Genomic DNA, 26,255 nt, shown 5'->3' with positions numbered 1-26,255 from the left:
CCAATGCAGCCCATCAGTGCCCACCAATGCAGCCTATCAGTGCCGCCTTATCAGCGCACTTCAATGAAGGAGAAAAATGACCCGTTGGCAAAATTTTATAACAAACTATTAAAACATGATTTTTTTTTTTTTTTTTTTGCATCTTTTTTTGTTTGTTTAGCAAAAAATAAAACTCCGAGCTGTAACTAAATACCACCAAAAGAAAGCTCTATTTGTGGGAAAAAAATGATAGAAATTTCATTTGGGTACAGTGTTGTATGCCCGCGCAATTGTCATTCAAAGTGCATCAGCGCTGAAAGCTGAAAATTGGTCTGGGACTGAGGGGGGTTTAAGTGCCCAGTAAGCAAGTGGTTAAAAAAATATATAAAATAAAAACAAAAATACAAACCAAAAAGATAAAAATAAATATAACGCACTGATTCCGGAGTGCAAAAAAAAAATATATATATATATATATATATACCAAAAATCCACAAATTGTAAGAGTAAAAAATGTAAAATAAAAATAAAATCCAAAGTCACCTACAGCCCTTGCAGCAATAACTGCACTTCGTCCCAAAAAAGCCCTATTCCCCCAGTGCTAGAGTCCCCTTACTGCAATGGGGTTAGATGATGGTCTCCCCAGGGGACCGTTTGCCAGGCTTAAGTAGGTTAAGAATGGGGCTACGTAGGTGAAAACAGCCAACATAAGATGAAAAAACCATAAAGGTTAAAAGGATTTGAAAAGTTGTTATTGGGCTCGCTTTCTTCAGCCCAAGTATTCAAACTAGCCGGTCCGCCGCGATGCAATTCCCCTGAACGCTCGGCGTGCGCTCCAGGCTGCGTTCCAGCGGGTCTGGCGCACCGGAAGTGACGTGTGTGCGTAATGACGCTGTACGCGTTTCGTCAGAGACGTCCTCAGCAGCGATACCACGCACACTCCCACCTCCGTCCTTAAAGGTGGCCACTCCTCCCATTCACAGATCTCAGCCAATAGCCGATCTGAATGGGGATTACACGTTTGTTTATTTGTTCTCTATCTACGTTAACTATACCACTCTTACAAATAAGAAGTTTATACTCAAAACATCTCAGCTAATAGCTTTCACTATATGGTGATATACATTATCTATTTAAAAAACACTTTAGAAGTGAAGGGGAAAAAACGGGGGTTTTTTTTCCCAATACTTCTGGTTCTAGAATGCTTTATATTAGACCTATAATATTACAAAAACCCGCATATTTTTTATTTGTATTTATGATTAGACTCACAAGCTTCCACAAGCCTATTAAAATCTATTTCGAGGATTATTTGGGCTTCCACCACGGAGGGTAGTTTCCTTATTGCCTCCATCTGATGTCAATCGAGGGAAGCTGAATTGTACATACCAGATATTACCTTGTAAAGTTATCACCGAAATACAATAAAAAGATGTATTTATTTTAGAGGTGCTTACCCCAGGCATTTGAGGTCTTTTCATGACCTCTAGTTATATCTTCCCCGTCTTTCCTATCAGATATTACTTTGTAAAACTGCCGATAGGAAAAACTTTTTTATCTATTTACGCCAAGTTCAGATATTAAGTTCAGATATTACCTTGTAAAACTGCCGATAGGGGAAACTTTTTTATTTATTTACGCCAAGGTCGAAATACAAAATTTATATAATTTTATTTTTAATATAGTGGTTCTTTAAATTCCCTCCTTAGGTACTGCTCAAAAATATGCTCCCTTTCCAAAATTTCTTAAAGGATCACCGTCAACTTATCTACCTTAAATTAGAATTAATCAAATCTTAGGGCTATATTAGGCTACACTCAGGCCAAGACCTATTGGTTTCCCAACTGACCATATTAGGCCTTTTTTAGTTTGTTTTCTCATGTAAAAACCTCTATCCACATCTATATATCCATTACCAGATTTCTTCACAATCTTTTACGTCCATACACATACATGCGTGCATCTATGGTCAAAATTCAGACCTAGTTGATATCTATTAAAATTAGACTTAAGGTCAATATGCAAACCCAGATGTTATCTCGTAAAGGTACTCAGTATGCAAACCCAGATGTTATCTCGTAAAGGTACTCTACTACTGGGGAAAAAATATTTCTTCTTTTTATCTATCATATGGAGTCTAAAGAAACCACATGCGCATATATGGAAATCTCCCGGGACTTTTGATTGAAAGGTTATAAATCTATTTACCCTCTCGTTTATGGATTTGCTATAAAGCAATTGAGATCTATGTCAATATTAAGCCCTTTAGGGGCCAGAGTGTTTAATCTATATATCCAGCTGGTCTCGTTCTGTGATATACGAGTTGTCATATTTCCTCCTCTCCAATTCTCCTTTATATGGTCAATTGCATAGAATATCATTTTGGAGGGATCTCTTTGATGGAACAGGTCGAAATGTCTGGATACATTATGGTTAGGGAACCCCTTCTTGATATTATTAACATGCTCTCGTATTCTGATGTATAGTGGTCTGGTGGTCCTGCCCACATACTGCAAGTTACAAGGGCATTCCAGCACGTATGTAACGTGTGTGCTCCTGCATGTAATCAGTTCTCTGATTTTGTATTCTACATGATCTGTTTTCGATCTAAATGTCTGTCTTCTTCGAGGTTGGGGCTTGCTAACCCTACATGCCAGGCATTTGTTACACTTGTAGAATCCTTTCAGTTCCTCCAGGAAGGTGCTGTTCTTAGGACCATCAATCACGTTATGTGCTAACATGTTACGTAGTGTAGGCGCTCTCTTGTAGATGAATTTCGGTTTCTTTGGAAGGATTGTTGCCAGGATTTTGTCCTCCTGGAGGATGGGCCAGTATTTTTTCACAATCTTCTCCACTTCATAATACTGTGCATTATACCCAGTAATGAAAGCTAAATCAAATTCCTGTTTTTCTTTTCTTGGTTTCTTTATCAGGGTATTTCTATCTATTTTAGCCACTTCATTTTTTATTTTTGTCAAGGTTTCATAATTATATCCCTTTTCTATGAATTGTGCAACCAGTTTGTCTGCTTGAGAAGAAAAATCTTCCATTGAGTTGCAGTTCCTCCTAATCCTTAGAAGTTGTCCTTTGGGGATATTAGCTTTCCATTTGGGGTGATGACAACTAGAGGTAGGGATGTAGCTATTCCTATCTGTTTCTTTAAAAAAAGTTTTCGTATGGAGGCCGTCATTATTTTTGAAGATTTCCAAATCTAAGAACTCTATCTTCTGTTTATCACATTTGCCACTGAACGTTAGTCCATATTTGTTGTTATTTAGATTTCGTAGGAATCTCTCAAACTCTTCCGGAGTGCCATCCCATAGGATCACCAGATCATCAATATACCGCCGGAATAATTTTATCTGGGGTATATTCCTCGAGTATATATACTCCTCCTCCCACATGATCATAAGGAGGTTGGCGACGCTTGGTGCATACCGTGCACCCATAGCTACTCCTGTGGTCTGTACATAATAATGGTGTCCATACCAAAAATAGTTGCAGGCCATGGCCATCCTGAGGCCTTCAATAATGTACTGCACTTGCTCTTGTCTCATATTCGTCTGCTCATGTAATGCTTTCTCTACTCCTCTTAAGCCATCTTCCTGCACGATGCTCGTATATAGCGAGTTTACATCTATAGTCGCTAATATATAATTTTCTGTACCTTGAATGTTGCTTAGTAATTCTATAAGTTGGGCACTGTCTCTTAGATAGGATTTCCCCTTCAATACCAACGGTTTTAAGAAAGTGTCTAAGTACTCTCCTAGCCTTGAGAACACAGAATCTATACCGCTAATAATTGGTCTTCCTGGTGGTTTATTTAATCTTTTATGTATTTTCGGATTATAATACATAACAGGAGTTTTCGTAGAATTTGATACAAGATATGCAGCTTCTTTTTGATTGAGGATACCCATTTCCTGTCCTTTTTTCACATAAGCTTTCAGCTGATCTTCATACCTTAGTTTCGGATTCCCATTAAGTTTTTTATATGTGTTTTCCGTTTTTAACAGGTTCCTCATTTCTTCTTGATAATCTTTCTTGTTCAGGATTACTAAACCCCCTCCTTTATCTGCCGGCCTTATCACTACTTCTTTATTATCCCCTAATCGTTTTATCGTTTTCCATATACTATTCGATCTCTTTTTATTGCTGTCTTTGAGTTTTCTTAGATCTTTTTCTACCATTTTGCTGAAGGCTGTTAAACATTGATTACCAGCCGTGTTAGGGTTAAACACCGATCTATTTTTCAACTCTGTTTGGATATATGCTGGGGCTACCCTTGGCTTATTTTCCATACTGTTCGCAAAGTGTTTTTTCAGATTCAGTTTCCTCATACATTTTTTAAGATCTATATATGTCTCAAATTTATTCAGGTGTTTTTCCGGAGCATATTTTAATCCTAGGTCTAAAATTTTCATTTCCTCCTCGCTAAATTCCACTTGGCTTAAATTATATATTCCTTTTCCAATTATGTTCTTCTTCTCTTTCTTGTTCTTTCCTCCTCGACATCCCCTATATTTTCTTCTCTTTCTCCATATCTTTGTGTGTCTTCCATCCTCCTTCTGTATTGGTTGTTCCAATTCCCTCTCGGTATCCATTGTTCCCTTTCCTCTCTGTAATCTTCCCTGTGTTGCCCTCTACTGTAGGGGCCTTCTCTGAAGTGTCTTCTTTCTGTATTGCCCCCTTTCCATCTTGGGGTTCTGTAGGGTATCCTTGCAGTCCATCTCCCAGGAGGTCTGTCTCTGGGGCCATTCCCCCGAAAATCCCCATATCCTCTTGATGGCCTCCTAGGTGGATATCTAACTTCCCTCCTATATTGAGTATCTTCCTGCGGGTATGTGTTATATGTATTATCTCTTATAGGGGAAAACTGATTTCGAGTCGGGATGTTATACCTAGGTGTTGCATCTTCAAATGTTTCCTCATAATCACTTCTTCTGTTGTTCACCACATTATTTCCCTGATTGCTGGTTTTGAGTATAGGTCTCCTTCTAGGTGTTGTATTAAAGTTGCCCTGCATTGTTGATGTCTCAATTCCTCCTCCCACTATTTCCATAGAGCCTTCATTAGGGTCTTCTATTGAACCGTCATCTTGTTCATACCTTCCCTCTTCCATGGGACTTTGCCATTTATACACTCTCATTTCATTATAATCAGCTACATCTCTCTTAAATTTTTTCTGTTTTTTTGTTTGGAGGTCTGCATCATATTTCTTTATCGCTTCTTGTAACTCCTGTTCTTTATCTTTATACTCTTTATGTTCAGTGAAAGGTGCAAGCTTAGATTTTAATAGGCTTGTGGAAGCTTGTGAGTCTAATCATAAATACAAATAAAAAATATGCGGGTTTTTGTAATATTATAGGTCTAATATAAAGCATTCTAGAACCAGAAGTATTGGGAAAAAAAACCCCTGTTTTTTCCCCTTCACTTCTAAAGTGTTTTTTAAATAGATAATGTATATCACCATATAGTGAAAGCTATTAGCTGAGATGTTTTGAGTATAAACTTCTTATTTGTAAGAGTGGTATAGTTAACGTAGATAGAGAACAAATAAACAAACGTGTAATCCCCATTCAGATCGGCTATTGGCTGAGATCTGTGAATGGGAGGAGTGGCCACCTTTAAGGACGGAGGTGGGAGTGTGCGTGGTATCGCTGCTGAGGACGTCTCTGACGAAACGCGTACAGCGTCATTACGCACACACGTCACTTCCGGTGCGCCAGACCCGCTGGAACGCAGCCTGGAGCACATGCCGAGCGTTCAGGGGAATTGCATCGCGGCGGACCGGCTAGTTTGAATACTTGGGCTGAAGAAAGCGAGCCCAATAACAACTTTTCAAATCCTTTTAACCTTTATGGTTTTTTCATCTTATGTTGGCTGTTTTCACCTACGTAGCCCCATTCTTAACCTACTTAAGCCTGGCAAACGGTCCCCTGGGGAGACCATCATCTAACCCCATTGCAGTAAGGGGACTCTAGCACTGGGGGAATAGGGCTTTTTTGGGACGAAGTGCAGTTATTGCTGCAAGGGCTGTAGGTGACTTTGGATTTTATTTTTATTTTACATTTTTTACTCTTACAATTTGTGGATTTTTGGTATATATATATATATATATTTTTTTTTTGCACTCCGGAATCAGTGCGTTATTATTTATTTTTATCTTTTTGGTTTGTATTTTTGTTTTTATTTTATATATTTTTTTAAAGATATAGTGTTTTTCTTTTTTTGCTGAAAAGGGTTGGTACTTTTTTTTTTATTTTATTTTTTTTGTTAGCCGTATAATACAATTCATATACGGTGTATGCTGATGTATGGTTTGTTAGACTGCATCTTGCATAAAAAAAACCCTCGTTTTGCATACAGTGTTGTATAAAGTTTTTGGTAATAAAGCATTTTTTTAAGTGGATACTAGCCTCCTACTGTTTCTACATAATTAAAAATACCTGCCTTAAAGACTGTTCTCCCCTCTTTCCCAAGTATAATCAAAAATACTACACCATGAGGGAATTTTCTTTTATTTGAGGAATTACTAGTGGATATAAGGATCTTCCTGCATCTCTTTACAAAAACCCTGAGAAGGATCCGCTGAAGACACAACTGGTTGGTGGAATCTCCGGATAAACGGGATACAGATTATGGGCGTATAACCCCTTAGGGGGTGAATGGATCTGGTGAGTGGGGATCCTTGAGGGGGAACAAGCACGAAAGTCACTAATAAAGCGCAGGCACTCTCACGAAAGTCACCTTTCCTGTATTTTGAAGAGGTGTAATGGCACATTGATACGGCTATAGAAGACTCACTGTGGACTGAAATATTTTTATGATACATACACTGGTTATTTTGTATATATATTTGCCTTATTGATCCTTTCACAATTTTATATGGTTTTGGATTGGTGCATATATCACTGGATGTAATCGGACTTTTTATATATTTCTTTATATTTTTCACATTTACTAATGTAGGGATATTTGGGATATTTAATAATTAGCACAAGTAATTTGTACAAAAATTGAAGGTAGTTTTGCTTCCCAGTTAGGAAGTGTTTGCACTATATAACACCTGGAAGCTTTTTCTCTACCCCCTTTTTTGGTTTTTTTTTCTGGTTTTTTACCTTCTTTTTTGGGTTTTTTTGGTTTTTTTCTGTCTTTTTTGTTTGGATTTTTTAAAAATTTTTGGTTTTTTTTTTTTTGCGGTAGAGGTTTTATTAATCATTTATCACTTTTTCACTTATACTTACATTTTTTGATTTGAAGTACTAATGAAATTATATGTAGAATAAGTGGTATCAGCTCACCTAGCAGAGGAGATATAAAGTGGTGCTTAATCACTTTTGGTTTGAGTTTGAGGTGTTGGATAAGTGGGGTGGTGCTGAGTTAAAACACGGAACACGGGTTCAATTCACGTAGTCCCTGGGGACAGGTTGAGGTAATAGACATAAAAGTTTGAGGAAATAAATAGTGGTATTGGAATTAGTTGGTTGGAGGTAGCGCCAGTAACCTATAATTAAGAACTATTCCATGAAAGCAGGTTGTCAATGCAGCCTGTGCATACTAGGGTGGCAGCAACCTCATAAAATCAGAGAAAACTCCTAATAAACCTTTTAGGATAAAGAATTAGAAAGTAGAATTGTAACCAATAAAAATCATAAAAAAATCATACAAAATACAAGGTTACAGGTATAAATTAACACCTATATATATTCCTGCTGGCCAGAACCCATTCCATAGCGCGGTTTTACCTGCTTAATCCTTCTACTTGCATAGTTGCCAATAGTCCCAAAAATCCCGGGACATTCCCGAATTTTTGAGCCTTGTCCCGATTTTAATTTGTCCTGTTAATTGTCCCGAATTTTGCTGCTTGTCCCGGGCATCTGAAATTCTGGGCAATCAAGTGTTAATTATTTTGTCGCTTTTAGAACAGCCTGGTCCTCCCTCTACCCCAGAGTGCCCCCCCCCCCCCCCCGCCTCATTTTGTCCTCCTTGTCTTCTATTAGACAAGGAGGACACATGCTCTTTCTCATGTCATTCATTTGCCAATACTGCAAGCAGGGGCGTGGCTAGTTGGTCCATGTGAATGGAAGGAAGAAGAGGTGTGTGCTGCTGTGTCACTGCTGCGCCTGCGCCTGCTGCATCAGAGCCAGTGCTTGGAGCAGGTTGACTCTGTGTTGACACTCACTGCCTCCTCAGCCTAAAGGGACCGAGGAGGACAAGGACTAACGTCAGAACCACTGTAGCTAGCCAGGCAGAGACTGAGGCCGGACCGTGGACACTCTGGCGCCGGCGCCACGTGGAGGGAGGGAGCGAGGAGCGACTGACTGACTTTATTGGGCAGGTAAGTGCTCCCAGCTTCTTTTGAAAAAAAAATCTCCCTCCCGTGATTGATGTGCTCTCTTAGGGGATAATTTTTTATTTATAAGAAGAAAAATTGAGCAGGGCCCCCTTGAATGTCTGTGGGTTTTTTATTTATTTTTATTTATTTATTTTTTGAGAGAGATAGGGAGTGGCAGTGGGGTGACCCCCCCCCCCCCCTTATGGGGACAAATAGCTGATGGTTGCCCTGTTAGATATTTCTGTATTTTAAAAAAAAGACCACCAACTGATGCTTCCTATTACTGCCCCCACCCCCTAATTAATTTTTTTTGAATACACAAAAATCTAGGGTGTGAGGGGCGGTAATAGGAATCGACAGTGGGTGACCTTCATGGGGTTGGATGCTTGAAGGTAGACTTTTTAAAAAAAATTATATATATTTTTCCATTTTGGTGGTGTGTGATAGGAAATGACAGCGAGCATGGCCTTGATGGGGGGGGGGGGGGGGTAGATGGGAGGTGGCGGTGGGTGACCCTGTTAACTTATTATTTTTTAAACACACAAAAATCTAACAGGGTCACCATCAGCTATTTGTCCACACAAGGTCACCCACTGCCACTTCCTATCCCCCCCCCACCCCCCAACAAAAGTAAAAAAAAATCCAGACCATGCTCACTGTCGCTTCCTATCACACTCGTCCCCCAAAATGGGGGTAGTGGGTAGAAAAGGAGGGGGTCCACCTTCAGCCATTTGTCCCATAAAGGCCACCCACTGCTGCTTCGTATTATTGCCCCCCACCTTTCTATCTCCATCCCTCACACACTATGCGCGCTGCTGTTTTCTCTTTTTACTATGACACACCTACAAATGCATGCCCCGCACCTAATTATAATACAGCTCCACCTACAACCAAAAAAGCGTCCCGGAATTTATTTTTGCAATGTTGGCAACTATGTACTTGTAACTTCCTACCTGGTCCTAGCTCATTTTTACAAAGCTGCACATGTTGCTGAGAAGCATAGTACAGGGAGATCACTGTCACACAAGGGGTGCACATGCACATTAGTAGCCAGAGGTGGCAGTAAAGAGCTTGATGTCTAAAACCAATAACACGAGAACTGCAGAAACTGTGAGACTGTTTCTATACTGCACAGCACGGATCCCCTTCACCCATCCTGCCTTCTTCTGGCCCAGACGGGCCCCTTACAGTTTTGACAGCCGTACTCCCCTGATGGCGGCCTTGTTGACACCATCTGAACCAAGTAAGTTTATCTTGGTCTCATCAGACTACAGGACATGGTTTCAGTAATCCATGTCCTTACTAAGGATGGGCCAAACACCAAACACCCCCCCCCCCCCCCCCCCCGGTTCAGTTTGCACCAGAACATACCGAACAGGCAAAACATTTGGCAGAACACACAAACACCGTTAAAGTCTATGGGACAGGAACATTAGTAATCAAAAATGCTCATTTTAAAGCTCATTTTAAAGCTCAAAAAAGCAGTGTTCCCGTGGCTTTGGAATTTGTCCCGAATACCGATTATTGTTCAGTGTTCCGCAGAACACCCAAACAACCAAATTTCACCCCGAACTTATGCTCAGGCCGAACCGTTCGCCCATCCCTAGTCCTTACGCTGCTTGTCTTTAGCAAACTGTTTGAGAGCTTTATTGTGCATCATCTTTAGAAGAGGCTTCCTTCTGGGATGACAGCCATGCAGACCAATTTGATGCAGTGTGCGCCGTATGGTCTGAGCACTAACAGGATGACCCCCACCCCTTCAACCACTGCAGCTATGCTGGCAGAACTCATATGTCTATTTCTCAAAGACAACCTCTGAATATGATGCTGAGCACGTGCGCTAAACTTCTTTTGTCGACCATGTTGAGGCCTGTTCTAAGTGGAACCTGTTCTTTTAAACCACTGTATGATCTTGGCCTTGCCAATCTTCTTATAGTCTAGGCCATCTTTATGTGGCGCAACAATTTTTTTTTTTCAGATCCTCAGAGAGTTCTTTGGCAAAAAGTGCCATGTTGAACTTACAGTGACCAGTATGAGAGAGTGAGGGTGATTACACCAAATTTAACACACCTGCTCCCTATTCACACTCGAGACCTTGTAACACTAATGAGTCACATGAGAGGGAAAATGGCTAATTAGGCCCAATTTGGACATTTTCACTTAGGGGTGTACTCACTTTTGTTGCCAGCGGTTTAGACATTAATGGGTGTGTGTTGAGTTATTTTGAGAGGACAGCAAATTTACACTGTTATACAAACTCCCTACTTTACATTGTAGCAAAGTGTCATTTCTTCAGTTTTGTTACATAAAAAGATATAAAATATTTACAAAAATGTGAGGGGTGTACTAATTTTTGTGATAAACTGTATATTTTGTTTTACTTTCGTTTGCTTCTTAGCTTTTCATTTAACAGTTTCTCTTTCAGAGTTCCAGACTTGATTAAAAGGGCTTGTTTACACTTGCCTAAATTTCTGACGCTCAACAAACGCTCCTATAGCGTTTGTGTGGTATTAGTATAGGCGTCAGACAGGCGTTTATGAGCTTTTGAATGGGGCATTTTACAAGCATTAAAAATGCTCCTTAAACACCGTATGTGCGGTTTCGTATCATTTGATGATCATTAAAACTGCTCTACAATGGAAAGTGACATAAATAAATTATTTTAACATGCCGCAACCACACCAAAACTGCGCTGAAAATGCCTGCCAGAGCATTTGCAGAGCATTACAATAGACTTGAATGGGAGGCGTTGAAAGGCTTCAAATGCCTCCTGACTTGACATGAGGCTTCAATTTTGAAATGGCGCAGCGCTAATGCTTAATGTGAACAGCACAATGTGTTGTCTATTATATCTTGTGCATAGGCATTTGATGGGTGTTTTCAACGCCTGTCAAACGCCTGCTTTTAATGCCAGTGTGAACTGAGCCTTAAAGTGGGGTTCCACCCTAAAGTGGAACTTCCGCTCATCAGAACCTCCCCCCCCCCTCTGGTGTCACAGTTGGTACCTTTCAGGGGGGAGGGGGTGCAGATACCCGTCTAAGACAGGTACTTGAACCCACTTCCGGGCATACACTTCCTTGGAAGTCTATGCCTCTTCCTGTCCCGGTGTGCTGTCTGCTGGGACACACACGGGTGGACCGTTGCTATTGCGCTGAGCGACTTGCGCATGCGCAGTAGAGAACCGGGAAGTGAAGCTGCAACGTTACACTTCCTGATTCCCTCACCTAGAATGGCGGTGGCAGCAGCCGAGAGCCGAGCGATCGATCGGCCTCGGCTGCCAACATCGCTGGACCCTGGGACAGGTGAGTGTCCATTTATTAAAAGTCAGCAGCTGTAGTATTTATAGCTGCTGGCTTTTAATGTTTTTTTCCAGTGAAATCCCTCTTTAAGGTTCATTTAAAAATAGAAAAAAATAACAAACATGTCATACTTACCTCCTCTGTCCAAGGGTTTTGCACAGAGTAGCCCAATCCTCCTTTTCTGGGGTCCCTCAGCGGCGCTCCAGACTCCTCCTCTTTGGTGAGTGCCTCCATAGAGAGCCACATTCCATTGGGGGCATTCGAGTAGGTGCGCTCCCGAGTCCTGCTGCTGCGTCCATTGACACAGACAGCAGGACTCGGCCCCACCCCCCGTGTCACTAGATTTGATCGACAGCAGCGGGAGCCAATGGCTTTTGCTGCTATCAATCTATCCAATGAGGACCTGAGACAGTGGCTGGAGCTGCTGTGCTCGTCCCTGTCAATGGAACAATTGGGTTCAGATAAGTAAAAGGGGGGTTCCATCACTAAACAATTAATAAACTTTATTTATAAGCATCAAAGTTGGAATGGAACGTTTTTTATTATTATAATATAATTAGAGCGATCAAGCTCACAAGTTACGAAAGGAACCAATGAAGGACAGACTGACAGAGATTGCATTTTTATATATACAGTATGCTACTTTTTTAAAGAGGAAGTAAACTGTGATGGGCTTAATTCCTTTTTGTTTTCCTGCAAAGGTAAAGCATAATGGGCTACTATGCATCGCATAGTAGTCCATTATGTGCCACTTACCTGACACAGGAGCCAGCAATGTCACTGATGTCCCCTCTTCCACGGAGCATCCATCTTCCTTCCCGGTATCGCTATCTCCTTAACCGTGTAGGTTAAAGTGGGATGCCCCCTGCTGACTTTTAATAATCGAACACTTACCTGTCCCAAGGTTCAGCGATGCCGGGGAACGAAGCCCCCCCCTCGTTCCCCGCTCCGCTCATGGCGCCGTCATTTTTACTGTGAAGCCACAGCCGGGGCACCCACTACGCATGCGCAAGTGGCACAGGGCGCCGTGATATGCCGCACAGTCATCTGGGACACGTGACAGGTCCCAGATGACTGTGCGGCGCAAAGGGAAGTGATGTCACCAGCCCAGGCAATGAAGAAGGCAGACTACGAGGGACCCCCTAGCAACAGGCATTTAGAGGTGAGTAAAACATTTTTTTTTCCAATTATTTTTAATTTTTTCTAAGAATTTTAAACTATTTTTTATTTTTTGGTGGCAACACCACTTTAAGGAGATATTTCTTGCACCTACAGGTAAGCCTAAATCTAGACTTACCTGTAGGTTAAAGTGGTCCCAGAGGGTTTACAACCACTTTAAAGCGGTGTTTCAGCCCTAAAAAAAAAAAAAAAAAAAATTAAAGTCTTTTAACCACTTAACAACCGCCCTATAGCTGAATGACGGCTACAGGGCGGTTTGTTAACTCTGGGAGGCCGTCATATGACGTCCTCCCTGAATTCCGCTGTCGCGCGCCCCCTGGGGCGCGCACTCGAGAGCATCCGTGACCGCCGGGTCCACAGGACCCGGCGCATCACGGATCACGGTAAACGGCCGCTCATAGCGGCAGTTTACCACGTGATCGCTCCGTCAAATGACTGAGTGATCACTTGTAAACAAACCGGCATCATAACAAACCTCCCCCTCTCTGTACCGATCGGAACAGCGGAGGGGGAAGAGATCGGTGTCAGCAGCGATGTGGGCTGCATCTGCAGTGCCCACATCGCTGCTCACCGAAAATTAACCCCTCAATTCCCTGCAAATACTCTGCAATACCCTGCCATTACTCTGCAATACCCTGTCATTACTCTGCATTACTGTGCAATACCCTGCATTACACTGCATACTCTGCGTTACTCTGCAATACCCTGCAACACTCTGCAACACTCTGCAATACCCTGCAACGCTCTGCAACACCCGCCAATACCCTGCAACGCTCTGCAATGCTCTGCAACACTCTGCAATGCTCTGCAACACCCGCCAATACCGTGCAACACTCTGCAATGCTCTGCAACACCCTCCAATATCCTGCAATGCTCTGCAACGCAATACTCTGCAACGCCATACTCTGAGATACCCAGCCATACTCTGAGATACCCAGCCATACCCAGCCATAGTCGGTGATACCCTGCAATACCCAGCCATAGACACCCCCCCCCCTCCCGCCGCCCTCAGGTGCTTCTACCGACTCGCCAATACGATCAAATCCAGAATCTTTTTTTTTTTTCAGGCTTCCCAGCCTAGAGGTGAGATGTGGGGTCTTATTGACCCCATATCTCACTGTAAAGAGGACCTGTCATGCCATATTCCTATTACAAGGGATGTTTACATTCCTTGTAATAGGAATAAAAGTGATCAAAAAAAATTATTTTTGGGGAACAAAATGTCAAACTAAAATAAATAAAGTAAAATGAACAATACTTTTTTTTTTTTTAAGCGCCCCTGTCCCCATGTGCTCGCATGCAGAAGCGAACGCATACGTAAGTCTCGCCCACATATGAAAACGGTGTTCAAACCACACATGTGAGGTATCGCTGCGAACGTTAGAGCGAGAGCAATAATTCTAGCCCTAGACCTCCTCTGTAACTCAAAACATATAACCAGTAAAAAAAAAAATTAAATTGTCACCTATGGGGATTTTTAAGTAGCGACGTTTGGCGCCATTCCACGAGCCTGTGCAATTTTGAAGAGTGACATGTTAGGTATCGATTTACTCAGTGTAACTTCATCTTTCACTTTATGCAAAAATTGGGCTAACTTTCCTGTTTTGTTTTTTTTTTTTTAAGCACAAAACTGTTTTTTTTTCCAAAAAAAAGCATTCGAAAAATTGCTGCGCAAATACCGTGCGAGATAAAAAGTTGCAACGACCACCATTGTATTCTCCAGGGTGTTTGCTAAAAAAACATATATAATGTTTTGGGATTCGATGTAATTTTCTAGCAAATAAATTATGACTTTTACATGTAGGAGAGAAATGTCAGAATTGTCCTGGGTGCTCCAGAACGCCTGATGGCGCTCCATGCATGTTGGGCCTCTGTATGTGGCCGCACTGTGTAAAAGTCTCACACATGTGGTATCGCCGTACTCAGGAGTAATAGCAGAATGTGTTTTGGGGTGTAATTTGTGGTATGCATATGCTGTGTGAGAAATAAACTGATAATATGACAATTTTGTGAAAAAAAAAAAAAAAGGTAAAAAAAATCTTGATTTTGCAAAGAATTGTGGGAAAAAATGACAACTTCAAAAAACTCATCATGCCTCTTACTAAATACCTTGGAATGTCTTCTTTCCAAAAAGGGGTCATTTGGGGGGTATCTGTACTTTCTGGCATGTTAGGGTCTCAAGAATTGAAATAGGCCGTCAGTCCTTCAGGTGTGATCAATTTTCAGATATTGGCGCCATAGCTTGTGGACTCTATAACTTTCACAAAGACCAAATAATATCCACCAATTTGTACTTATTTTTACCAAAGATATGTAGTGGTATAAATTTTGGCCAAAATTTATGAAGAAAAAATTACTAATCTGCTAAATTTTATAACAGAAACGAAGAAAAATTCATTTTTTTACAGAATTTTCTGTATTTTTTCTTTTATAGCACAAAAAATAAAAAAAACAGCGGTGATTAACCACTTGCTTACTGGGCACTTAAACCCCCCTCAGTCCCAGACCAATTTTCAGCTTTCAGCGCTGATGCACTTTGAATGACAATTGCGTGGCCATACAACACTGTACCCAAATGAAATTTTTATCATTTTTTTCCCACAAATAGAGCTTTCTTTTGGTGGTATTTAGTTACAGCTCGGAGTTTTATTTTTTGTTAAACAAACAAAAAAAGATGCAAAAAAAAAAAAAAATCATGTTTTAATAGTTTGTTATTAAATTTTGCAAACAGGTCATTTTTCTCCTTCATTGAAGTGCGCTGATTAGGCGGCACTGATAGGCTGCACTGGTGGGCACTGATGGGCTGCATTGGTGGGCACTGATGGGCTGCATTGGTGGGCACTGATGGGCTGCATTGGTGGGCACTGATAGGCATAGTTAAGGCGGCACTAATAGGCACAGATAAGGCGGCACCGATGGGCACAGATAAGGCGGCACTGATGGGCAAAGATAAGATGGCACGGATGGGCACTGATAGGTACCACTGATAGATGGGACTGATGGGCACTGATAGGTGGCACTGATAGGTGGCACTGCTGGGCACTGATGGGCGGCACTGCTGGGCACGGATATATGGCACTGGGGTGCAGCACCTTTGAGGCAGATTGTGGGCACTGCTGGGTGGCACTGTGGGCACTGCTGGGTGGCACTATGGGCACTGCTGGGTGGCACTGACGGGGGGCACTTACTTTTAGTAGATGTGGCACTGCAGGGGGCAGGTGGGCACTGGCAGGGGGCAGGTAGGCATTAGCAGGGCTGGCCGTGATCGGGACTGATGTCAGCGCGAGGAGGAATAATAGCCGATTACCGGCTCCGTTATATCACATGATCAGCTGTCATTGGCTGACAGCTGATCACGTGATAAGGGGTCGGGATCGACCCCTTGCACGGATCGGTGATCAGGCGAGTCTCATGGACTCGCCGATCACAGGGCGCGCAGGCCGCTCGTACACGGGACTACGTCTATTGACGTCGTCCCGGAAAAGGAGATCCGCGCTGTAGCCGTCATTTGGCTATAGCGCGGATCTCAAGTGGTTAAATACCACCAAAAGAAAGCTCCATTTGTGTGAAAAAAAGGACAAAAATTTCATAAGGGTACAGTGTTGCATGACTGAGTAATTGTCATTCAAAATGTGAGAGCACCGAAAGCTGAAAATTGGTCTGGTTATTAAGGGTGTTTAAGTGCCTAGTGGTCAAGTGGTTAATAAGGAGACTTACCTTTCCAGGGCGCCTGCGATGTCGGCCGCTGAGGCTGACATGTCCCTTGGCTCTCGGTTTCCAGTGCTGCCATCCTCACTAAGGCCCCTTTCACACATGCTGATGGTATGTCCGTATTTCATCCATCCGTTTGCGGATGAAATACGGACATCCATTCATCCCTATGGGATAGCGGGTGTCTGCGGATGAACATCCGCAGACACCCGATTTCGTCCGCCTCCGCAACAGTCCGATTCTGCAGACGGAGGAAAATCCTATTTTTCTATCCGTCTGCAGAGCGGATCGGACGAACACGGACACACGGTCCGTGCTCGTCCGATCCCCATAGAGGAGAGCGGAGAGCTGACAGGGCGGTCCCCGCACAGTGTGCGGAGACTGCCCTGTCCGCAGTCAGCTCAGCGGGGACAACGGAGCGATCCCCGCTGAGCGAGCGGATCTTCACGGGGCGGATCATTACTGATCCGCCCCGTGTGAAAGAGGCCTTAGGCCCCTTTCACACATGCTGATGGTATGTCCGTATTTCATCCATCCGTTTGCGGATGAAATACGGACATCCATTCATCCCTATGGGATAGCGGTGTCTGCGGATGAGCATCCGCAGACACCCGCTATTGTCCGCCTCCGCAAATGTCCGATTCTGCAGACGGAGGAAAATCCTATTTTTCTGTCCGTCTGCAGAGCGGATCGGATGAACATGGACAGACGGTCCGTGCTTGTCCGATCCCCATAGAGGAGAGCGGAGAGCTGACACGGCGGTCCCCGCACAGTGTGCGGAGACCGCCCTGTCCGCAGCCGGCTCAGCGGGGACAACGGAGCGATCCCCGCTGAGCGAGCGGATCATCACGGGGCGGATCTTTACTGATCCGCCCCGTGTGAAAGAGGCCTAAGGCAAACAGGCAGTGGAGCATTGCGGCGACTCGCGCATGCGCTCTGTGAATGGGACGCGCTGTGTTAGGGAACACACAGTTCCCAGAACACAGCGCGCCCCATTACCCAGAAGACAATGCGGAGGAGGGGAGAAGACGAAGATCACCAAGGAGCAGGAAGAAGGCAGATTAGGAAGACCGCCTAGCAACAGGGATTTCTGGCCAGGTAAAAAAAAAAACATTTCAAATTTTTTTTTTTTTTAATGCTTTTTGTTTTTTAGGCTGGCCCTCCACTTTAACTTTTGTGACATTGATTTACCATTTCATTTTTCTGTTTGTGAAAGGTTTCAAAACGCTAGCAATTTTAAATATTTTTCAAAACTTCCACAGCACACCTGCAAATCTCATCCGGCACGGCACCGTATGATAAGCAACGCTACGGAAAAAAAGTTCATAGTTTCTATTTTTCTTTGGGCAAACCTGTGGGGGCGAGGAGCAGGTGAAAGGATAATGTGGAAATGGGTGTAGTTCTGTTTTATTTTTGTCTTCTGGCCTGAGCTGAACAGGTAGGAGTCTTCAGTATAACGTACGGTAGCCCAGCCTAGTAATTCCACAAGCATAGCAAACTAGAGCGGAAACCTCCCCTCACAACCTTGTACAGGTACACCTCGCTCACTCTCTGGAATGCCACATAAGATCCAGCGATTTCCCGGCAAGTAGGAGCAGCAGACGGTCATCAAAGTGGGAGGAGCCTAGAGACAGGAACTGCCGGGCTCATCCTGTTTCCTTCACCAACTCCCCGACCTGGATAAACTCAAGTTTTGTTACGGCTACAGCCCTGCTTTATTCTCATTCCTACTTTATAATTACAAAGGATACGCAAACTGAGCGATAGGTGAGTCATTTACGGACTAAAACTGCATTGTATGAATATGTTTGGTTTAAAACGCATGTTACGAGTTCAGGGTGTGTTTATATTGCTGTCAGTCGTTGTGCTTTATTGCATGTGTTACTTGGCAAGTAATGGAACTTCTATTAACTTTTTTTTTTTTTTTTTAACGTGGGGTTTGTTTCGGTCACGTGGCAGGGCGTCTCTCCGTGCTGTGTAATCATATAAGACCGATCACATTTCCACTGTTATCGGCATCAACCTGATTGTTCGGTATCTGCATAGCTTTTAGGTTATGCGTAGTCTCTTAGCTAGATATTGTTTTCTATCTAAACTGTTAAGTAACTCTGTAACATATGTCGAATTGTTAGAGCAACTTAAGCTTTTAAAACAACTGTTATTTCTTACGCAGTTGGAATAGTGTGAACTTTCTGGGCCTTTTAGCCCCGCCCCCTCCCCCAGCCCCAGCATTGTTCCCCACACAAGAATGTTTTACCTAATTCGGTGTTCGGAATTTGCTACCACGCCCTTCCCACTGGAAGTTTCTGTTCTGCCCGTGTACGCCTGTTGCCTTGCTTGTTCAATGTTGGAAGCTTTTTGCAACAAGCCTTCGTTATCTGTATGGAATTTTGTGCTCAAATTAGAAACTGCTGCATGTCTGTAGCTTCACATTACTCTAATCTCTCTTCTTACAAGTTTGCTGCCTTTCGCCAACTATTGCTAATGAAGACATGGGGCTTAGATCAGTCTAATCAGCTGCAGTGTACAGGTAGCGCTAGATCTACTCCGACAGTTCAACCACATCATCCACCCGTGCCACTTCGCTCCAATATATATATATATATATATATATATATATATATATATAATTTCAAAATGCCTCAATGACTGCCATTTTATTCCCTAGGGTCTCTGAGAAAAAACAAACCATAATGTAGGGATATATCCCCTTCTCTAGAAAATGACTCAGAACCCCCCCCAAACATTATGATTTGTGTTTTTCTCAGAGACCCTAGGGAATAAAATGGCAGTCATTGAGGTATTTTTTTTTTTTTTTATATAGATAGGGGAGAGAGAACGTGCTACTATAATACCACAAGCAGCTAGCACTCAAAGTTACGATAAATGTGAAACAAAAAAGTGTAGTGCTAAAAGAATTAGCGTGTACACAATCTAGATACAATTTGTACGCAAATGTAAACAACCTGTGTTGCATCACAAAAGGGAATCGCCTTTGTTCTGAAATCTAGTGTGGACAACACTATATGTAATGTATAGTCCCCAGTGGAATATACATACAACTTATAAGTGGAAAAAATTTGATATCAATAAAGTGACGTGGCATGAATCCAAAAATTTGGACAATTAATAGTGTATCAGTCTATACAAGAGTCCTCATTTAATATTTAGGCAAGGTCAACCAGTTTTCTCATGGAGATCCAGGATTAAGACTGCAGGAAAACCAACGACAAAGATCTGCTCGTCTGTGGTGATATCTGTAGACACAGCACTCAATAGAAATAGGTTGGATACCCTTACCGGAAATGTTGGCACCCCCTGTCATACGACAGTGGGTCTAGAATGCGTGTAGTCCCAAAGGGATTGTGCTCCAGCTCTTAGTGGAATGGGTCCCAGCATACAATCCTCCCATAGACGTCCTCGCTCTCAGGTAAAGGTAAACGATCCAGATGGTCACCAGCCGATGTTTTCCACAGTCCAGGATGGTGATATTTCCAAACCAGATGTGTCAAAACTTTAGTTTCGGATAAGAGCTCAAAAGGATAGCATGCAAACCGAAAAAAGAAAAAGGGGGGCTCCGGATAGTCATCATGCCCCTGTTGATGACCGCCTCATCTATACATTACATATAGTGTTGTCCACACTGATTTCAGAACAAGGGTGATTCCCTTTTGTCATTCAACACAGGTTATTTACATTTGCGTACAAATTGTATCTAGATTGTGTACACTCATTCTTTTAGCGCTACACTTTTTTTGTATTATTAAAATTTATATATATATATATATATATATATATATATATATAATCTATCCTTCTTTTTTTTTTTTTTTTTTTTGTGAAAGATGTTATGCAGAGTAAATAGATCCCTATTCCACATCCTTGACGTGTTCTTTACTGTAAGAGTCAAATTCCCTTCCACAGACGGAGGTCTCAGCGGGAGTCATCGATAGTTTCTTGAAACTATTAGATAAGCACCTGAACGACCGCAACATATAGGGATGTACAAAGAAATACTGACATATCACACACACATAGGTTGGACTTGTGTCCTCCTTTTTATTTATTTATTTATTTTCCCCCCAACCTCACCTACTATGTAACCTAGCATGTCACACTTTAAAAGTGCGCACACTCGTGGAATGGCGACAAACTTTTGCCCTTAAAAATCTTCATAGGCAACATTTTTAAAAATTTCTACAGGTTGCATGTTTTGAGTTAGAGGAGGTCAATGGCTAGAATTATTGCTCTCGCTCTACCGATTTGCAGCGATACCTCACGTGTGGTTTGAACAGTTTTTTTCATATGCGGGCGCTGCTCCCATATGCATTTGCTTCTGCACGCAAGCTCGTCACGGTGGGTGCGTTAAAAAAAAATAAGTGTCCTTTATTCCTATGAATGTAAACATTCATTGTAATAGAAATAAAGCATGACAGGACCTCATTAACCACTTGCTTACTAGGCACTTAAACACCCTTCCTGCCCAGACCAATTTTCAGCTTTTGGTGCTCTCACACTTTGAATGACAATTATTCAGTCATGTAACACTGTACCCACATGAATTTTTTGTGTCCTTTTTTTTTCCCCACAAATAGAGCTTTCTTTTGGTGGTATTTGACCACCTCTGAGTTTTTTTTTATTTTTTGCGCTATAAATTAAAAAAGACAGAATTTTGGAAAAAAACAAATTTTTCTTAGTTTGTGATAAAATTTTGCAAATTATAAATTTTTCTTCATAAATTTTGCCCACAATTTATACTGCTACATATCTTTGGTAAAAATAACCCAAATTAGTGGATATTATTTGGTCTTTGTGAAAGTGACAGCCCGTTCACACCTGAACGTTTTGTAGCCCTACGCCTGAAGCTACAAAACGCTGGAGGGGAAAAAATCCATTATTCTCAATGGAGATGGTTCACATCTCCACTCCATGTCGCCTGAAGCCCTACGCCTGAAGCTCAAACAAGTTCCGGACCCTTTTTTGTCGCGCAAATTGGGCTGATTTGGGCGTTTTCATTCCCATAGAAACTAATGGAAACGCTCGATTCGAGCGTTTAGCGCGTCAACGAGCGTTTCTACGGGCGTTTTGACGCTGTATCTGCTCAAGAAAAAATAAGCAGATGAAAAATATTTTTCCTATTGGCTGAAAAAAAAAACGCCGAAGTTAAAAAACGCTCGTTGTCGCGCGTTGTAGTGTAACAAAACGCTCGTTGTCGCACGTTGTAGTATGACAAAACGCTCGTTGTCGCGCATTGTAGTGTGACAAAACGCTCGTTGTCGCGCGACAAAACGCCGGTAAAAACGTTCAAACAAGCTACGCTCAGGTGTGAATGCAGCCTTAGAGAGTCCACAAGCTGTGGTGCGAATCATAAAAAATTGATCACACCTGATGTACTGGTGGCCTATCTCATTTCTTGCGACCAGAACAAGCCAGGAAAGTACAAATACCCACCAAATGACCCCCCTTTTTGAAAGTAGACATTCCAAGGTATTTACGAAGATGCATGGTGAGGTTTTTGATGTCATTTTTTTTTTCCCCCACAATTCTTTGCTAAATTACGATTTTGTTTTTTTTTTTTTTTTTGTTTTTTTTTTTCTCACAAAATTTTCAATGTAATAGGTTATTTCTCTCACATGGCATGTGTATACCACAAATGATGCCCCAAAATACATTCTGCTACTCCTGAGTATTATGATACCAAATGTGTGAGAATTTTACACAGCCTGGCCACATACAGAGGCCCAATATTGAAATAGCACCATCAGGCGTTCTAGGAGCATAAATTACACTTCTCATTTCTCAACCACCTATTACACTTTTGAAGGCCCTGGAGCACCAGGACAATGAAAATGCCTACTAAGTGACCCCATTTTGGAAAGCTAATACCCCAACGTATAATCTGAGGCATGATGAGTCTGTTGAATGGTTCATTTATTTTTTTTATTTTTTTCCAGAAGTTTTGGGAAAATGTGAAAGAAAAGAAAACGCATTTTTATATATATATATATATATATATATATATATATATATATATATATATATATATTTTTTTTTTTTTTTTTTTTTTTTACGCAAAGTTGTCCATTTATAAGATATTTCCAACACATAGCATGTACATAGCAAAAATGACACCCCAAAATACGTTCTGCTACTCCTCCTGAGTATGGCAATACCAAATGTGTGGGACTTTTACACAGCTTGGCAACATACAGAGGCACAACATGCAAGGAACACCATCAGGTGTTCCAGGGACACATAGCCTGCACATACCAAGAATTACACCCCAAAATACATTCTGCTGAGCAACGAGTAAACAAAAGATTACCTGTGGTTTTAGCAGCGCAGTTGTCCACAGGATGATAGCGCTGGTCCAGGCAGCAGGCAGGGACTTGGTCAGCAAAAGCAAACACAATTTTGCAGGCAACAGGCAGGTATACTGTCCATATACAGTTCAAGGTCAGTGCAGGCAGATATTGTCAGCAGTGCCAAAATATGGGTCCTGGTAGTAGGCAGGAACATGGTCCATCCATGTGGTGTGGTCAGCTCATGCGACAGGCAGAGGCATGATGGTATAGGTCCTACAGGCAGAAGTAGGGCCTCGTTCAGGACAGAATGGGGATAGGGGTAGAGGCTTCTCCCACCCAAATCTCTTTGAAGCCTCCGAGTCTCCAGACCCTAATCTAGGAATGAGAAAACAAATGAAATTGTCTTCTTCATCCAGAAAAACAATTCTGGAGCCCCTCACATATGTGAGACCCCTGTTATGAATCCCACTAGTCCACTGGGAGGGTACAAGATCAGTCCAAGAGGCAGGCAAGAGGCATGGTCAAACAGTCCAGGGTCAGTTCCAGATCAGGCAGAGGCATAAACAGAATCAGTAGGCAGAAGCGTGGTCGAATAACAAGCCGGGGTCAGTTACAGAGCAAGCAGAGGCATAAGGGGTGTGAAGGTAAATGGCAGGAAGTGAGGGTTATGGTTACCATACTTGACTAATAATTCATTGATTAATTGTCCACATAGAGATGGTAGCCTTTCTCCAGGAGTGGGTTTATGAGTTCCCAAACCACTTTCCCACTCGATCCGATGTATTTGGGGCAATTAGGGGGATGTAGCTGGGTGTCCTTCCCTTCGTATACCATGAAGGAGTATGTATACCCTGTGGCTCGGTCGCACAATTTATACATTTTCACCCCATAGCGGGCCCTTTTGGAGGGAATAAATTGTTTTAGGCCCAGCCTGCCAGAAAATTTGATCAGGGAATCATCCACACATATGTGTTGGTCTGGGGTAAACAACTGGGGGAAGATCTCAGAAAAATAATTTATTAGCGGCCGAATTTTGTAAAGTTTATCAAAATTTGGGTCATTTCGGGGAAGGCACTGGGTATTGCCGTTTAAAGTGTAGGAATCTCATAATCATAAGATATCTGGTCCGGGGCATTATTGAGGAAAAGACGGGCATGTGATAGATGGGGCGGGATGACCAATATGCACGTATTTCATTTTTTCTGTTTAGTCCCATACAGAATGCGAGGCCCAAACATTTTTTAAACTCCTCCACTGTTAGGGCTCTCCACTGGTAGGGACGGGCATAATAGGATGTTGGGTTGCTTGCAATAAATTGCTGGGAATATAGGTTCAAGCATGTCCTCTGTAAAAATTAAGTGGAAAAAGTCCATCAGGGAAAAATTGTGTGTGTGTGTGTGTGTGTGTGTGTGTGTGTGTGTGTGTGTGTGTGTCCACCTGGACTCCTGGGTTGGCAGTGAAAGGGGGAACGTTAGCTTCTCCTGAGTTAGGAGGAAGCCACAAGGGGTTCTGGGGGGAATAGGGAAGGCTGGCACGGGACCTAACCCTTTGGGGCTGAGTTGACACACTGGTACTTGGCCTTTGCCGAGGTACTGTGGTGCTGGTGGATGGTACTGCGTTGCCGGTGGAAGGTACCGCCTCCTCACCAGTACACCTTCGTCTGACGGGCAGACTGTCATCTTCCTCCTCTGAGGCTGTCATTGTACCGCTGCTGAGGACAGGCTCGTAGTCCACGTCAGACTCACAATCTGAATATGAGGAGGAATCCGAAGCGGAGAGCTCCCCGTTGCTCTCGTTGGCTGCAAGAATATCGTATGCCTCCTCGGCTGAATATAACCTTTGTGACATTCTTAGTGATCACAAATGGCACTGACAGGTGACACTGATGTGGCAAGTGACACTAACAGGTAGCACTGATCACAGGTGAAGCTGATGTGGCAAGTGACACTAGCAGGTGACACTAACAGGTAGCACTGACGTGGCGCTGGCTAATTGCGCTGGCAGATGGGGCTGACAGAGGGCACTGGGGCTGACAGATTTCACAAACTGTAGCACTCACAGATCCTCTCTCTCCTCCCACGCTGTCTCTGTGTGAGGAGAGAGACAGGGCAATGAGAGATGATCTTGTATGTTTACATTTGAGATCATCTCCCATTGGCAGCTGCGATCGAGGTGTAAACGGCCGCTTTGATTGGCCGTTTACAGCGATCTGTGACTGCCAGTCTCTGGGGGACACAGCAAACGCAAAACTTCCCCGATGCGCGGCGGCGCGCATTGCGGAAGTAAACAGGAGGCCATTCAGGAACGGCCACCCGACAGATAGCGTCTGCTCTGCAGCCGTATTTCGGCTATAGGGCGGGCGCGAAGCGGTTAAAATGCAATAATAAAAAAAAAAAATCTATTTTAACGTCGCTTCCGCCCTGCAATGGTATGGAAATGGGTAGGTGGCCATCTTCCCCCCCCCCCCCCCCCCCCCCCACTTGTCTCCATACCAAGTCAGGAAAAGGACCTGATCGCATCGACGGCTCTGGAGAGCAGCGGGGGGGGGGGGGACACACCCTCTCCCGCTGCCAATAAGTGATATTGCAGCGGATCCCCCACAGAGACCATTTTTATCTGAAACCGGACCGCTCACTGAAGAGGATACTGGAGTTATGGTAGCTAGCTGCTGACATAATGATATCCCTCTTCAAAGTGCTGACTTATATCGGCATGAGCCGGTCTGGAATGGGTTAAAATAAATTTCATCAAAATCAGAATTATTTAAATCATTGGTTTATATCCACCCTGCTTCTGGGGATGCTAGTATAGATCAGATCAAAGATATTGATCTATTCAAACACTATACTAGTAAGGGAGGTGTGTGCATTAGCGCTACTATCAATCAAAAGGCTAAAATCTGACGCTGTCTGGGATTGTCGCTAACTGACGCTGACACATAACTCACAACCCCCTAACCCGTGACATTATTATAGTGTTCAGAAAAAAATATCTGTACAATATACTAATGGGGACGCTAGGTGCACATGTGTGCCAGACGTACACCTACTGCGAGTCGCACAGCGCTTGTGGGGTTTTTACATTTATTTCACTGCTTTTTGGGGTGAATGGGTAGGTATGATGTACCTGATACGATACCCATTCACATCGGGGGAGGGTGGGATCTGGGGGGCCCCCTAGATCCAGATTCTGATAAGCCGCCGCCCCCCACCCCGCCTGCATACCCCAACAACCACAGCCCAGGTTTGTTGGGAAGAGACCCTTGTCCCGTGGGGGGTTTGGGGGGCGGCTTATATCTGGGTCCCAGTCCCTTCTGAATACTACTAGACCCAACGGGCTTGGTATTGACCCCACTCAGGTGTTTTTTTTTTTTTTTTTTTTCACTTGCATTAAGCTGTAGGCGGTAAACCCCACTGCCAGCTGATGACTCATTGGGCAGCGGCG

At 43.0% G+C, this 26,255-nt stretch overlaps 1 protein-coding gene across 1 annotated transcript in view; it reads left to right on the top strand.

Annotated features, from left to right (window-relative positions):
• The first annotated feature begins 18,106 nt into the window (after positions 1–18,106).
• CTNNA1 (catenin alpha 1) overlaps positions 18,107–26,255 on the top strand; it is a 185,718-nt gene continuing 177,569 nt past the window's right edge. The window contains exon 1 of the mRNA XM_077473713.1: positions 18,107–18,273. The gene's annotated coding sequence lies outside the window, so the exon portion shown is untranslated. The remainder of the gene's footprint in view (positions 18,274–26,255) is intronic.

The sequence above is a fragment of the Lithobates pipiens genome, unplaced genomic scaffold (genome assembly GCF_037356315.1).
Source record: "Lithobates pipiens isolate NorthernLeopardFrog02 unplaced genomic scaffold, aLitPip1_a1.2 Scaffold_8, whole genome shotgun sequence".
Lineage (NCBI taxonomy): Eukaryota > Metazoa > Chordata > Amphibia > Anura > Ranidae > Lithobates > Lithobates pipiens.
This window is presented reverse-complemented; position numbering and strand designations above follow the sequence as displayed.